Below are 16,445 nucleotides of genomic sequence, written 5' to 3'. Positions count from 1 at the left end.
GCACCCTGTCATCCTGGGTAGCAATCCCAGACTCCTCCAGGGAAGATACCCGAGATGATTTTTCTCCTTGGACAAAGCTCCATCCTCTGGGAAGCATCCGAGACTCCTTGCAGGTATGTCCCTGAGTGTTTATTCCGGTGTTTTGGGGCCCTGTGATCCCGGGTAGCAGCCCCAGACTCCTCCAGGGAAGATACCCGAGATGATTTTTCTCCTTGGACAAAGCTCCATCTTCTGGGATGCATATGAGATTCCTCCCAGGCATCTCCCAGACATTTTTCCTGTGGTTTGGGTCCCTGTAATCCCGGGTAGCAACCCCAGACTCCTCCAGGGAAGATACCCGAGATGATTTTTCTCCTTGGACAAAGCTCCATCCTCTGGGAAGCATCCGAGACTTGTGGCAGCTATGTCCCTGAGTCTTTTTCTCACGGTTTATGGTTCTGTCATCCCAGGTAGCAACCCCAGACTCCTCCAGGGAAGACACCCAATATGATTTTTCTCTCTTGACAGTGGTCCATCCTGCGGGATCTACCCAGAATTCCTCCCAGGCGTCTCCCGCAGAGTTTTCTCCAGTGCTTTAGGGCCCTGTGATCCCGGGTAGCAACCCCAGACTCCTCCAGGGAAGATACCCGAGATGATTTTTCTCCTTGGACAATGCTCCATCTTCTGGGATGCATCTGAGATTCCTCCCAGGCGTCTCCCGCAGACATTTTTCCTGTGGTTTGGGTCCGTGTAATCCCGGGTAGCAACCCCAGACTCCTCCAGGGAAGATACCCGAGATGATTTTTCTCCTTGGACAAAGCTCCATCTTCTGGGATGCATCTGTGATTCCTCCCAGGCGTCTCCCACAAACATTTTTCCTGTAGTTTGGGTCCCTGTAATCCCGGGTAGCAAACCCAGACTCCTCCAGGGAAGATACCCGAGCTGATTTTTCTCCTTGGACAATGCTCCATCTTCTGGGATGCATCTGAGATTCCTCCCAGGCGTCTCCCGCAGACATTTTTCCTGTGGTTTGGGTCCCTGTAATCCCGGGTAGCAACCCCAGACTCCTCCAGGGAAGATACCCGAGATGATTTTTCTCCTTGGACAAAGCTCCATCTTCTGGGATGCATCTGAGATTCCTCCCAGGCGTCTCCCGCAAACATTTTTCCTGTAGTTTGGGTCCCTGTAATCCCGGGTAGCAACCCCAGACTCCTCCAGGGAATATACCCGAGATGATTTTTCTCCTTGGACAATTCTCCATCCTCTGGGATGCATCCGAGACTTGTCGCAGCTATGTCCCTGAGTCTTTTTTCTCGCGGTTTAGGGTTCTGTCATCCCAGGTAGCAACCCCAGACTCCTCCAGGGAAGATACCCAATATGATTTTTCTCTCTTGACAGTGGACCATCCTGTGAGACCTACCCAGAATTCCTCCCAGGCGTCTCCCGCAGAGTTTTCTCCAGTGCTTTAGGGCCCTGTGATCCCAGGTAGCAACCCCAGACTCCTCCAGGGAAGATACCCGAGATGATTTTTCTCCTTGGACAATGCTCCATCTTCTGGGATTTATCTGAGATTCCTCCCAGGCGTCTCCCGCAAACATTTTTCCTGTGGTTTGGGTCCCTGTAATCCCGGGTAGCAACCCCAGACTCCTCCAGGGAAGATACCCGAGACGATTTTTCTCCTTGGACAAAGCTCCATCCTCTGGGAAGCATCCGAGACTCCTTGCAGGTATGTCCCTGATTGTTTATTCCGGTGTTTTAGGGCCCTGTGATCCCGGGTAGCAACCCCAGACTCCTCCAGGGAAGATACCCGAGATGATTTTTCTCCTTGAACAATGCTCCATCTTCTGGGATGCATCTGACATTCCTCCCAGGCGTCTCACGCAAATATTTTTCCTGTGTTTTGGGTCCCTGTAATCCTGGGTAGCAACCCCAGACTCCTCCAGGGAAGATACCCGAGATGATTTTTCTCCTTGGACAAAGCTCCATCCTCTGGGAAGCATCCGAGACTCCTTCCAGGTATGTCCCTGAGTCTTTATTCCGGTGGTTGAGCGCCCTGTCATCCTGGGTAGCAATCCCAGACTCCTCCAGGGAAGATACCCGAGATGATTTTTCTCGTTGGACAATGCTCCATCCTCCTGGATGCATCTGAGACTTGTCGCAGCTATGTCCCTGAGTCTTTTTTCTCGCGGTTTAGGGTTCTGTCATCCCAGGTAGCAACCCCAGACTCCTCCAGGGAAGACACCCAATATGATTTTTCTCTCTTGACAGTGGACCATCCTGTGAGACCTACCCAGAATTCCTCCCAGGCGTCTCCCGCAGAGTTTTCTCCACTGCTTTATGGCCCTGAGATCCCGGGTAGCAACCCCAGACTCCTCCAGGGAAGATACCCGAGATGATTTTTCTCCTTGGACAAAGCTCCATCCTCTGGGAAACATCCGAGACTCCTTGCAGCTTTGTTCCTTAGTGTTTATTCCAGTGCTTTATGGCCCTGAGATCGGGGGTAGCAACCGCAGACTCCTCCAGGGAAGATATCCGAGATGATTTTTCTTCTTGGACAATGCTCCATCCTCTGGGAAGCATCCGAGACTCCTTGCAGGTATGTCCCTGAGTGTTTATTCCAGTGCTTTAGGGCCCTGTAATCCCGGGTAGCAACCCCAGACTCCTCCAGGGAAGATACCCGAGATGATTTTTCTCCTTGGACAATGCTCCATCTTCTGGGATGCATCTGAGATTCCTCCCAGGCGTCTCCCGCAGAGTTTTCTCCAGTGCTTTAGGGCCCTGTGATCCCAGGTAGCAACCCCAGACTCCTCCAGGGAAGATACCCGAGATGATTTTTCTCCTTGGACAATGCTCCATCTTCTGGGATTTATCTGAGATTCCTCCCAGGCGTCTCCCGCAAACATTTTTCCTGTGGTTTGGGTCCCTGTAATCCCGGGTAGCAACCCCAGACTCCTCCAGGGAAGATACCCGAGACGATTTTTCTCCTTGGACAAAGCTCCATCCTCTGGGAAGCATCCGAGACTCCTTGCAGGTATGTCCCTGATTGTTTATTCCGGTGTTTTAGGGCCCTGTGATCCCGGGTAGCAACCCCAGACTCCTCCAGGGAAGATACCCGAGATGATTTTTCTCCTTGAACAATGCTCCATCTTCTGGGATGCATCTGACATTCCTCCCAGGCGTCTCACGCAAATATTTTTCCTGTGTTTTGGGTCCCTGTAATCCTGGGTAGCAACCCCAGACTCCTCCAGGGAAGATACCCGAGATGATTTTTCTCCTTGGACAAAGCTCCATCCTCTGGGAAGCATCCGAGACTCCTTCCAGGTATGTCCCTGAGTCTTTATTCCGGTGGTTGAGCGCCCTGTCATCCTGGGTAGCAATCCCAGACTCCTCCAGGGAAGATACCCGAGATGATTTTTCTCGTTGGACAATGCTCCATCCTCCTGGATGCATCTGAGACTTGTCGCAGCTATGTCCCTGAGTCTTTTTTCTCGCGGTTTAGGGTTCTGTCATCCCAGGTAGCAACCCCAGACTCCTCCAGGGAAGACACCCAATATGATTTTTCTCTCTTGACAGTGGACCATCCTGTGAGACCTACCCAGAATTCCTCCCAGGCGTCTCCCGCAGAGTTTTCTCCACTGCTTTATGGCCCTGAGATCCCGGGTAGCAACCCCAGACTCCTCCAGGGAAGATATCCGAGATGATTTTTCTTCTTGGACAATGCTCCATCCTCTGGGAAGCATCCGAGACTCCTTGCAGCTTTGTCCCTGAGTGTTTATTCCAGTGCTTTAGGGCCCTGTAATCCCGGGTAGCAACCCCAGACTCCTCCAGGGAAGATACCCGAGATGATTTTTCTCCTTGGACAATGCTCCATCTTCTGGGATGCATCTGAGATTCCTCCCAGGCGTCTCCCGCAGAGTTTTCTCCAATGCTTTAGGGCCCTGTGATCCCAGGTAGCAACCCCAGACTCCTCCAGGGAAGATACCCGAGATGATTTTTCTCCTTGGACAATGCTCCATCTTCTGGGATTCATCTGAGATTCGTCCCAGGCGTCTCCCGCAAACATTTTTCCTGTGGTTTGGGTCCCTGTAATCCCGGGTAGCAACCCCAGACTCCTCCAGGGAAGATACCCGAGACGATTTTTCTCCTTGGACAAAGCTCCATCCTCTGGGAAGCATCCGAGACTCCTTGCAGGTATGTCCCTGATTGTTTATTCCGGTGTTTTGGGGCCCTGTGATCCCGGGTAGCAACCCCAGACTCCTCCAGGGAAGATACCCGAGATGATTTTTCTCCTTGGACAAAGCTCCATCCTCTGGGAAGCATCCGAGACTCCTTCCAGGTATGTCCCTGAGTCTTTATTCCGGTGGTTGAGCGCCCTGTCATCCTGGGTAGCAATCCCAGACTCCTCCAGGGAAGATACCCGAGATGATTTTTCTCCTTGGACAAAGCTCCATCCTCTGGGAAGCATCCGAGACTCCTTGCAGGTATGTCCCTGAGTGTTTATTCCGGTGTTTTGGGGCCCTGTGATCCCGGGTAGCAACCCCAGACTCCTCCAGGGAAGATACCCGAGATGATTTTTCTCCTGGGACAAAGCTCCATCTTCTGGGATGCATATGAGATTCCTCCCAGGCATCTCCCAGACATTTTTCCTGTGGTTTGGGTCCCTGTAATCCCGGGTAGCAACCCCAGACTCCTCCAGGGAAGATACCCGAGATGATTTTTCTCCTTGGACAAAGCTCCATCCTCTGGGAAGCATCCGAGACTTGTGGCAGCTATGTCCCTGAGTCTTTTTCTCACGGTTTATGGTTCTGTCATCCCAGGTAGCAACCCCAGACTCCTCTAGGGAAGACACCCAATATGATTTTTCTCTCTTGACAGTGGTCCATCCTGCGGGATCTACCCAGAATTCCTCCCAGGCGTCTCCCGCAGAGTTTTCTCCAGTGCTTTAGGGCCCTGTGATCCCGGGTAGCAACCCCAGACTCCTCCAGGGAAGATACCCGAGATGATTTTTCTCCTTGGACAATGCTCCATCTTCTGGGATGCATCTGAGATTCCTCCCAGGCGTCTCCCGCAGACATTTTTCCTGTGGTTTGGGTCCCTGTGATCCCGGGTAGCAACCCCAGACTCCTCTAGGGAAGATACCCAAGATAATTTTTCTCCTTGGACAATGCTCCATCCTCTGGGAAGCATCCGAAACTCCTTGCAGGTATGTCCCTGAGTTTTTATTCCGGTGTTTTGGGGCCCTGTGATCCCGGGTAGCAACCCCAGACTCCTCCAGGGAAGATACCCGAGATTATTTTTCTCCTTGGACAATGCTCCATCCTCTGGGAAGCATCCGAGACTCCTTGCAGCTTTGTCCCTGAGTGTTTATTCCGGTGCTTTTGGGCCCTGTGATCCCGGGTAGCAACCCCAGACTCCTCCGTGGAAGATACCCAAGTTGATTTTTCTCCTTGGACTATTGTCCATCCTGCGGGATGCACCCGAGACTCCTCCCAGCTCTGTTTCTGAGTGTTTTCTTCCTGGGGTTTAGCGCCCTGTGATCCCGGGTAGCAACCCCAGACTCCTCCAGGGAAGATACCCGAGATGATTTTTCTCTTTGGACAATGCTCCATCCTCTGGGATGCATCTGAGATTCCTCCCAGGCGTCTCCCGCAGACATTTTTCCTGTGGTTTGGTTCCCTGTAATCCCGGGTAGCAACCCCAGACTCCTCCAGGGAAGATACCCGAGATGATTTTTCTCCTTGGACAATGCTCCATCTTCTGGGATACATCTGAGATTCCTCCCAGGCGTCTCCCGCAGACATTTTTCCTGTTGTTTGGGTCCCTGTAATCCCGGGTAGCAACCCCAGACTCATCCAGGGAAGATACCCGAGATGATTTTTCTCCTTAGACAATGCTCCATTCTCTGGGAAGCATCCGAGACTCCTTGCAGGTATGTCCCTGAGTGTTTATTCCAGTGTTTTGGGTCCCTGTAATCCCGGGTAGCAACCCCAGACTCCTCCAGGGAAGATACCCGAGATGATTTTTCTCCTTGGACAAAGCTCCATCCTCTGGGATGCATCCGAGACTTGTGGCAGCTATGTCCCTGAGTCTTTTTCTCACGGTTTATGGTTCTGGCATCCCAGGTAGCAACCCCAGACTCCTCCAGGGAAGACACCCAATATGATTTTTCTCTCTTGACAGTGGTCCATCCTGCGGGATCTACCCAGAATTCCTCCCAGGCGTCTCCCGCAGAGTTTTCTCCAGTGCTTTAGGGCCCTGTGATCCCGGGTAGCAACCCCAGACTCCTCCAGGGAAGATACCCGAGATGATTTTTCTCCTTGGACAATGCTCCATCCTCTGGGAAGCATCCGAGACTCCTTGCAGCTTTTTCCCTTAGTGTTTATTCCGGTGCTTTTGGCCCTGTCATCCCGGGTAGCAACCCCAGACTCCTCCGTGGAAGATACCCAAGTTGATTTTTCTCCTTGGACTATTGTCCATCCTGCGGGATGCACCCGAGACTCCTCCCAGCTCTGTTTCTGAGTGTTTTCTTCCTGGGGTTTAGGGCCCTGTGATCCCGGGTAGCAAGCCCAGACTCCTCCAGGGAAGATACCCGAGATGATTTTTCTCCTTGGACAATGCTCCATCTTCTGGGATGCATCTGAGATTCCTCCCAGGCGTCTCCCGCAAACATTTTTCCTGTGGTTTGGGTCCCTGTAATCCCGGGTAGCAACCCCAGACTCCTCCAGGGAAGATACCCGAGATGATTTTTCTCCTTGGACAAAGCTCCATCCTCTGGGAAGCATCCGAGACTCCTTCCAGGTATGTCCCTGAGTCTTTATTCCGGTGGTTGAGCGCCCTGTCATCCTGGGTAGCAATCCCAGACTCCTCCAGGGAAGATACCCGAGATGATTTTTCTCCTTGGACAAAGCTCCATCCTCTGGGATGCATCCGAGACTTGTCGCAGCTATGTCCCTGAGTCTTTTTTCTCACGGTTTATGGTTTTGTCATCCCAGGTAGCAACCCCAGACTCCTCCAGGCAAGACACCCAATATGATTTTTCTCTCTTGACATTGGTCCATCCTGCGGGATCTACCCAGAATTCCTCCCAGGTGTCTCCCGCAGAGTTTTCTCCAGTGCTTTAGGGCCCTGTGATCCCGGGTAGCAACCCCAGACTCCTCCAGGGAAGATACCCGAGATGATTTTTCTCCTTGGACAATTCTCCGTCTTCTGGGATGCATCTGAGATTCCTCCCAGGCGTCTCCCGCAAATATTTTTCCTGTGGTTTGGGTCCCTGTGATCCCGGGTAGCAACCCCAGACTCCTCCAGGGAAGATACCCGAGATGATTTTTCTCCTTGGACAAAGCTCCATCCTCTGGGAAGCATCCGAAACTCCTTGCAGGTATGTCCCTGAGTCTTTATTTCGGTGTTTTGGGGCCCTGTGATCCCGGGTAGCAACCCCAGACTCCTCCAGGGAAGATACCCGAGATGATTTTTCTCCTTGGACAATGCTCCATCCTCTGGGAAGCATCTTAGACTCCTTGCAGCTTTTTCCCTGAGTGTTTATTCAGGTGCTTTTGGGCCCTGTCATCCCGGGTAGCAACCCCAGACTCTTCCATGGAAGATACCCAAGTTGATTTTTCTCCTTGGACTATTGTCCATCCTGCGGGATGCACCCGAGACTCCTCCCAGCTCTGTTTCTGAGTGTTTTCTTCCTGGGGTTTAGGGCCCTGTGATCCCGGGTAGCAACCCCAGACTCCTCCAGGGAAGATACCCGAGATGATTTTTCTCTTTGGACAATGCTCCATCCTCTGGGATGCATCTGAGATTCCTCCCAGGCATCTCCCGCAGACATTTTTCCTGTGGTTTGGTTCCCTGTAATCCCGGGTAGCAACCCCAGACTCCTCCAGGGAAGATACCCGAGATGATTTTTCTCCTTGGACAAAGCTCCATCCTCTGGGAAGCATCCGAGACTCCTTGCAGGTATGTCCCTGATTGTTTATTCCGGTGTTTTGGGTCCCTGTAATCCCGGGTAGCAACCCCAGACTCCTCCAGGGAAGATACCCGAGATGATTTTTCTCCTTGGACAATGCTCCATCTTCTGGGATGCATCTGAGATTCCTCCCAGTCGTCTCCCGCAAACATTTTTCCTGTGGTTTGGGTCCCTGTAATCCCGGGTAGCAACCCCAGACTCCTCCAGGGAAGATACCCGAGATGATTTTTCTCCTTGGACAAAGCTCCATCCTCTGGGAAGCATCCGAGACTCCTTGCAGGTATGTCCCTGAGTGTTTATTCCGGTGGTTGAGCGCCCTGTCATCCTGGGTAGCAATCCCAGACTCCTCCAGGCAAGACACCCAATATGATTTTTCCTCTTGACAGTGGTCCATCCTGCGGGATCTACCCAGAATTCCTCCCAGGCGTCTCCCGCAGAGTTTTCTCCAGTGCTTTAGGGCCCTGTGATCCCGGGTAGCAACCCCAGACTCCTCCAGGGAAGATACCCGAGATGATTTTTCTCCTTGGACAATGCTCCATCTTCTGGGATACATCTGAGATTCCTCCCAGGCGTCTCCCGCAGACTTTTTCCCTGTGGTTTGGGTCCCTGTAATCCCGGGTAGCAACCCCAGACTCCTCCAGGGAAGATACCCGAGATGATTTTTCTCCTTGGACAATTCTCCGTCTTCTGGGATGCATCTGAGATTCCTCCCAGGCGTCTCCCGCAAACATTTTTCCTGTGGTTTGTGTCCCTGTAATCCCGGGTAGCAACCCCAGACTCCTCCAGGGAAGATACCCGAGACGATTTTTCTCCTTGGACAATGCTCCATCCTCTGGGATGCATCCGAGACTTGTCGCAGCTATGTCCCTGAGTCTTTTTCTCACGGTTTATGTTTTTGTCATCCCAGGTAGCAACCCCAGACTCCTCCAGGGAAGACACCCAATATGATTTTTCTCTCTTGACAGTGGTCCATCCTACGGGATCTACCCAGAATTCCTCCCAGGCGTCTCCCGCAGAGTTTTCTCTAGTGCTTTAGGGCCCTGTGATCCCGGGTAGCAACCCCAGACTCCTCCAGGGAAGATACCCGAGATAATTTTTCTCCTTGGACAAAGCTCCATCCTCTGGGAAGCATCCGAAACTCCTTGCAGGTATGTCCCTGAGTCTTTATTTCGGTGTTTTGGGGCCCTGTGATCCCGGGTAGCAACCCCAGACTCCTCCAGGGAAGATACCCGAGATGATTTTTCTCCTTGGACAATGCTCCATCCTCTGGGAAGCATCCAAGACTCCTTGCAGCTTTTTCCCTGAGTGTTTATTCCGGTGCTTTTGGGCCCTGTCATCCCGGGTAGCAACCCCAGACTCCTCCGTGGAAGATACCCAAGTTGATTTTTCTCCTTGGACTATTGTCCATCCTGCGGGATGCACCCGAGACTCCTCCCAGCTCTGTTTCTGAGTGTTTTCTTCCTGGGGTTTAGGGCCCTGTGATCCCGGGTAGCAACCCCAGACTCCTCCAGGGAAGATACCCGAGATGATTTTTTTCTTTGGACAATGCTCCATCCTCTGGGATGCATCTGAGATTCCTCCCAGGCATCTCCCGCAGACATTTTTCCTGTGGTTTGGTTCCCTGTAATCCCGGGTAGCAACCCCAGACTCCTCCAGGAAAGATACCCGAGATGATTTTTCTCCTTGGACAATGCTCCATCTTCTGGGATGCATCTGAGATTCCTCCCAGGCGTCTCCCGCAGACATTTTTCCTGTGGTTTGGGTCCCTGTAATCCCGGGTAGCAACCCGAGACTCCTCCAGGGAAGATACCCGAGATGATTTTTCTCCTTGGACAAAGCTCCATCCTCTGGGAAGCATCCGAGACTCCTTGCAGGTATGTCCCTGATTGTTTATTCCGGTGTTTTGGGGCCCTGTGATCCCGGGTAGCAACCCCAGACTCCTCCAGGGAATATACCCGAGATGATTTTTCTCCTTGGACAAAGCTCCATCCTCTGGGAAGCATCCGAGACTCCTTCCAGGTATGTCCCTGAGTCTTTATTCCGGTGGTTGAGCACCCTGTCATCCTGGGTAGCAATCCCAGACTCCTCCAGGGAAGATACCCGAGATGATTTTTCTCCTTGGACAAAGCTCCATCCTCTGGGAAGCATCCGAGACTCCTTGCAGGTATGTCCCTGAGTGTTTATTCCGGTGTTTTGGGGCCCTGTGATCCCGGGTAGCAACCCCAGACTCCTCCAGGGAAGATACCCGAGATGATTTTTCTCCTTGGACAAAGCTCCATCCTCTGGGAAGCATCCGAGACTTGTCGCAGCTATGTCCCTGAGTCTTTTTCTCACGGTTTATGGTTTTGTCATCCCAGGTAGCAACCCCAGACTCCTCCAGGGAAGACACCCAATATGATTTTTCTCTCTTGACAGTGGTCCATCCTGCGGGATCTACCCAGAATTCCTCCCAGGCGTCTCCCGCAGAGTTTTCTCCAGTGCTTTAGGGCCCTGTGATCCCGGGTAGCAACCCCAGACTCCTCCAGGGAAGATACCCGAGATGATTTTTCTCCTTGGACAATGCTCCATCTTCTGGGATACATCTGAGATTCCTCCCAGGCGTCTCCCGCAGACTTTTTTCCTGTGGTTTGGGTCCCTGTAATCCCGGGTAGCAACCCCAGACTCCTCCAGGGAAGATACCCGAGATGATTTTTCTCCTTGGACAAAGCTCCATCCTCTGGGCTGCATCCGAGACTTGTCGCAGCTATGTCCCTGAGTCTTTTTCTCACGGTTTATGGTTCTGTCATCCCAGGTAGCAACCCCAGACTCCTCCAGGGAAGACACCCAATATGATATTTCTCTCTTGACAGTGGTCCATCCTGCGGGATCTACCCAGAATTCCTCCCAGGCGTCTCCCGCAGAGTTTTCTCCAGTGCTTTAGGGCCCTGTGATCCCGGGTAGCAACCCCAGACTCCTCCAGGGAAGATACCCGAGATGATTTTTCTCCTTGGACAATGCTCCATCCTCTGGGAAGCATCCAAGACTCCTTGCAGCTTTTTCCCTGAGTGTTTATTCCGGTGCTTTTGGGCCCTGTCATCCCGGGTAGCAACCCCAGACTCCTCCGTGGAAGATACCCAAGTTGATTTTTCTCCTTGGACTATTGTCCATCCTGCGGGATGCACCCGAGACTCCTCCCAGCTCTGTTTCTGAGTGTTTTCTTCCTGGGGTTTAGGGCCCTGTGATCCCGGGTAGCAACCCCAGACTCCTCCAGGGAAGATACCCGAGATGATTTTTTTCTTTGGACAATGCTCCATCCTCTGGGATGCATCTGAGATTCCTCCCAGGCGTCTCCCGCAGACATTTTTCCTGTGGTTTGGGTCCCTGTAATCCCGGGTAGCAACCCCAGACTCCTCCAGGAAAGATACCCGAGATGATTTTTCTCCTTGGACAATGCTCCATCTTCTGGGATGCATCTGAGATTCCTCCCAGGCGTCTCCCGCAGTCATTTTTCCTGTGGTTTGGGTCCCTGTAATCCCGGGTAGCAACCCCAGACTCCTCCAGGGAATATACCCGAGATGATTTTTCTCCTTGGACAAAGCTCCATCCTCTGGGAAGCATCTGAGACTCCTTGCAGGTATGTCCCTGATTGTTTATTCCGGTGTTTTGGGGCCCTGTGATCCCGGGTAGCAACCCCAGACTCCTCCAGGGAATATACCCGAGATGATTTTTCTCCTTGGACAAAGCTCCATCCTCTGGGAAGCATCCGAGACTCCTTCCAGGTATGTCCCTGAGTCTTTATTCCGGTGGTTGAGCACCCTGTCATCCTGGGTAGCAATCCCAGACTCCTCCAGGGAAGATACCCGAGATGATTTTTCTCCTTGGACAAAGCTCCATCCTCTGGGAAGCATCCGAGACTCCTTGCAGGTATGTCCCTGAGTGTTTATTCCGGTGTTTTGGGGCCCTGTGATCCCGGGTAGCAGCCCCAGACTCCTCCAGGGAAGATACCCGAGATGATTTTTCTCCTTGGACAAAGCTCCATCTTCTGGGATGCATATGAGATTCCTCCCAGGCATCTCCCAGACATTTTTCCTGTGGTTTGGGTCCCTGTAATCCCGGGTAGCAACCCCAGACTCCTCCAGGGAAGATACCCGAGATGATTTTTCTCCTTGGACAAAGCTCCATCCTCTGGGAAGCATCCGAGACTTGTGGCAGCTATGTCCCTGAGTCTTTTTCTCACGGTTTATGGTTCTGTCATCCCAGGTAGCAACCCCAGACTCCTCCAGGGAAGACACCCAATATGATTTTTCTCTCTTGACAGTGGTCCATCCTGCGGGATCTACCCAGAATTCCTCCCAGGCGTCTCCCGCAGAGTTTTCTCCAGTGCTTTAGGGCCCTGTGATCCCGGGTAGCAACCCCAGACTCCTCCAGGGAAGATACCCGAGATGATTTTTCTCCTTGGACAATGCTCCATCTTCTGGGATGCATCTGAGATTCCTCCCAGGCGTCTCCCGCAGACATTTTTCCTGTGGTTTGGGTCCGTGTAATCCCGGGTAGCAACCCCAGACTCCTCCAGGGAAGATACCCGAGATGATTTTTCTCCTTGGACAAAGCTCCATCTTCTGGGATGCATCTGTGATTCCTCCCAGGCGTCTCCCACAAACATTTTTCCTGTAGTTTGGGTCCCTGTAATCCCGGGTAGCAAACCCAGACTCCTCCAGGGAAGATACCCGAGCTGATTTTTCTCCTTGGACAATGCTCCATCTTCTGGGATGCATCTGAGATTCCTCCCAGGCGTCTCCCGCAGACATTTTTCCTGTGGTTTGGGTCCCTGTAATCCCGGGTAGCAACCCCAGACTCCTCCAGGGAAGATACCCGAGATGATTTTTCTCCTTGGACAAAGCTCCATCTTCTGGGATGCATCTGAGATTCCTCCCAGGCGTCTCCCGCAAACATTTTTCCTGTAGTTTGGGTCCCTGTAATCCCGGGTAGCAACCCCAGACTCCTCCAGGGAATATACCCGAGATGATTTTTCTCCTTGGACAATTCTCCATCCTCTGGGATGCATCCGAGACTTGTCGCAGCTATGTCCCTGAGTCTTTTTTCTCGCGGTTTAGGGTTCTGTCATCCCAGGTAGCAACCCCAGACTCCTCCAGGGAAGATACCCAATATGATTTTTCTCTCTTGACAGTGGACCATCCTGTGAGACCTACCCAGAATTCCTCCCAGGCGTCTCCCGCAGAGTTTTCTCCAGTGCTTTAGGGCCCTGTGAACCCGGGTAGCAACCCCAGACTCCTCCAGGGAAGATACCCGAGATGATTTTTCTCCTTGGACAAAGCTCCATCCTCTGGGAAACATCCGAGACTCCTTGCAGCTTTGTTCCTTAGTGTTTATTCCAGTGCTTTATGGCCCTGAGATCGGGGGTAGCAACCGCAGACTCCTCCAGGGAAGATATCCGAGATGATTTTTCTTCTTGGACAATGCTCCATCCTCTGGGAAGCATCCGAGACTCCTTGCAGCTTTGTCCCTGAGTGTTTATTCCAGTGCTTTAGGGCCCTGTAATCCCGGGTAGCAACCCCAGACTCCTCCAGGGAAGATACCCGAGATGATTTTTCTCCTTGGACAATGCTCCATCTTCTGGGATGCATCTGAGATTCCTCCCAGGCGTCTCCCGCAGAGTTTTCTCCAGTGCTTTAGGGCCCTGTGATCCCAGGTAGCAACCCCAGACTCCTCCAGGGAAGATACCCGAGATGATTTTTCTCCTTGGACAATGCTCCATCTTCTGGGATTTATCTGAGATTCCTGCCAGGCGTCTCCCGCAAACATTTTTCCTGTGGTTTGGGTCCCTGTAATCCCGGGTAGCAACCCCAGACTCCTCCAGGGAAGATACCCGAGACGATTTTTCTCCTTGGACAAAGCTCCATCCTCTGGGAAGCATCCGAGACTCCTTGCAGGTATGTCCCTGATTGTTTATTCCGGTGTTTTAGGGCCCTGTGATCCCGGGTAGCAACCCCAGACTCCTCCAGGGAAGATACCCGAGATGATTTTTCTCCTTGAACAATGCTCCATCTTCTGGGATGCATCTGACATTCCTCCCAGGCGTCTCACGCAAATATTTTTCCTGTGTTTTGGGTCCCTGTAATCCTGGGTAGCAACCCCAGACTCCTCCAGGGAAGATACCCGAGATGATTTTTCTCCTTGGACAAAGCTCCATCCTCTGGGAAGCATCCGAGACTCCTTCCAGGTATGTCCCTGAGTCTTTATTCCGGTGGTTGAGCGCCCTGTCATCCTGGGTAGCAATCCCAGACTCCTCCAGGGAAGATACCCGAGATGATTTTTCTCGTTGGACAATGCTCCATCCTCCTGGATGCATCTGAGACTTGTCGCAGCTATGTCCCTGAGTCTTTTTTCTCGCGGTTTAGGGTTCTGTCATCCCAGGTAGCAACCCCAGACTCCTCCAGGGAAGACACCCAATATGATTTTTCTCTCTTGACAGTGGACCATCCTGTGAGACCTACCCAGAATTCCTCCCAGGCGTCTCCCGCAGAGTTTTCTCCACTGCTTTATGGCCCTGAGATCCCGGGTAGCAACCCCAGACTCCTCCAGGGAAGATACCCGAGATGATTTTTCTCCTTGGACAAAGCTCCATCCTCTGGGAAACATCCGAGACTCCTTGCAGCTTTGTTCCTTAGTGTTTATTCCAGTGCTTTATGGCCCTGAGATCGGGGGTAGCAACCGCAGACTCCTCCAGGGAAGATATCCGAGATGATTTTTCTTCTTGGACAATGCTCCATCCTCTGGGAAGCATCCGAGACTCCTTGCAGCTTTGTCCCTGAGTGTTTATTCCAGTGCTTTAGGGCCCTGTAATCCCGGGTAGCAACCCCAGACTCCTCCAGGGAAGATACCCGAGATGATTTTTCTCCTTGGACAATGCTCCATCTTCTGGGATGCATCTGAGATTCCTCCCAGGCGTCTCCCGCAGAGTTTTCTCCAGTGCTTTAGGGCCCTGTGATCCCAGGTAGCAACCCCAGACTCCTCCAGGGAAGATACCCGAGATGATTTTTCTCCTTGGACAATGCTCCATCTTCTGGGATTTATCTGAGATTCCTCCCAGGCGTCTCCCGCAAACATTTTTCCTGTGGTTTGGGTCCCTGTAATCCCGGGTAGCAACCCCAGACTCCTCCAGGGAAGATACCCGAGACGATTTTTCTCCTTGGACAAAGCTCCATCCTCTGGGAAGCATCCGAGACTCCTTGCAGGTATGTCCCTGATTGTTTATTCCGGTGTTTTAGGGCCCTGTGATCCCGGGTAGCAACCCCAGACTCCTCCAGGGAAGATACCCGAGATGATTTTTCTCCTTGAACAATGCTCCATCTTCTGGGATGCATCTGACATTCCTCCCAGGCGTCTCACGCAAATATTTTTCCTGTGTTTTGGGTCCCTGTAATCCTGGGTAGCAACCCCAGACTCCTCCAGGGAAGATACCCGAGATGATTTTTCTCCTTGGACAAAGCTCCATCCTCTGGGAAGCATCCGAGACTCCTTCCAGGTATGTCCCTGAGTCTTTATTCCGGTGGTTGAGCGCCCTGTCATCCTGGGTAGCAATCCCAGACTCCTCCAGGGAAGATACCCGAGATGATTTTTCTCGTTGGACAATGCTCCATCCTCCTGGATGCATCTGAGACTTGTCGCAGCTATGTCCCTGAGTCTTTTTTCTCGCGGTTTAGGGTTCTGTCATCCCAGGTAGCAACCCCAGACTCCTCCAGGGAAGACACCCAATATGATTTTTCTCTCTTGACAGTGGACCATCCTGTGAGACCTACCCAGAATTCCTCCCAGGCGTCTCCCGCAGATTTTTCTCCACTGCTTTATGGCCCTGAGATCCCGGGTAGCAACCCCAGACTCCTCCAGGGAAGATATCCGAGATGATTTTTCTTCTTGGACAATGCTCCATCCTCTGGGAAGCATCCGAGACTCCTTGCAGCTTTGTCCCTGAGTGTTTATTCCAGTGCTTTAGGGCCCTGTAATCCCGGGTAGCAACCCCAGACTCCTCCAGGGAAGATACCCGAGATGATTTTTCTCCTTGGACAATGCTCCATCTTCTGGGATGCATCTGAGATTCCTCCCAGGCGTCTCCCGCAGAGTTTTCTCCAATGCTTTAGGGCCCTGTGATCCCAGGTAGCAACCCCAGACTCCTCCAGGGAAGATACCCGAGATGATTTTTCTCCTTGGACAATGCTCCATCTTCTGGGATTCATCTGAGATTCGTCCCAGGCGTCTCCCGCAAACATTTTTCCTGTGGTTTGGGTCCCTGTAATCCCGGGTAGCAACCCCAGACTCCTCCAGGGAAGATACCCGAGACGATTTTTCTCCTTGGACAAAGCTCCATCCTCTGGGAAGCATCCGAGACTCCTTGCAGGTATGTCCCTGATTGTTTATTCCGGTGTTTTGGGGCCCTGTGATCCCGGGTAGCAACCCCAGACTCCTCCAGGGAAGATACCCGAGATGATTTTTCTCCTTG

Source organism: Vanellus vanellus (genome assembly GCF_965231255.1).
Source record: "Vanellus vanellus genome assembly, contig: HAP1_SCAFFOLD_69, whole genome shotgun sequence".
NCBI lineage: Eukaryota > Metazoa > Chordata > Aves > Charadriiformes > Charadriidae > Vanellus > Vanellus vanellus.
Note: the sequence above shows the minus strand (reverse complement) of the source record.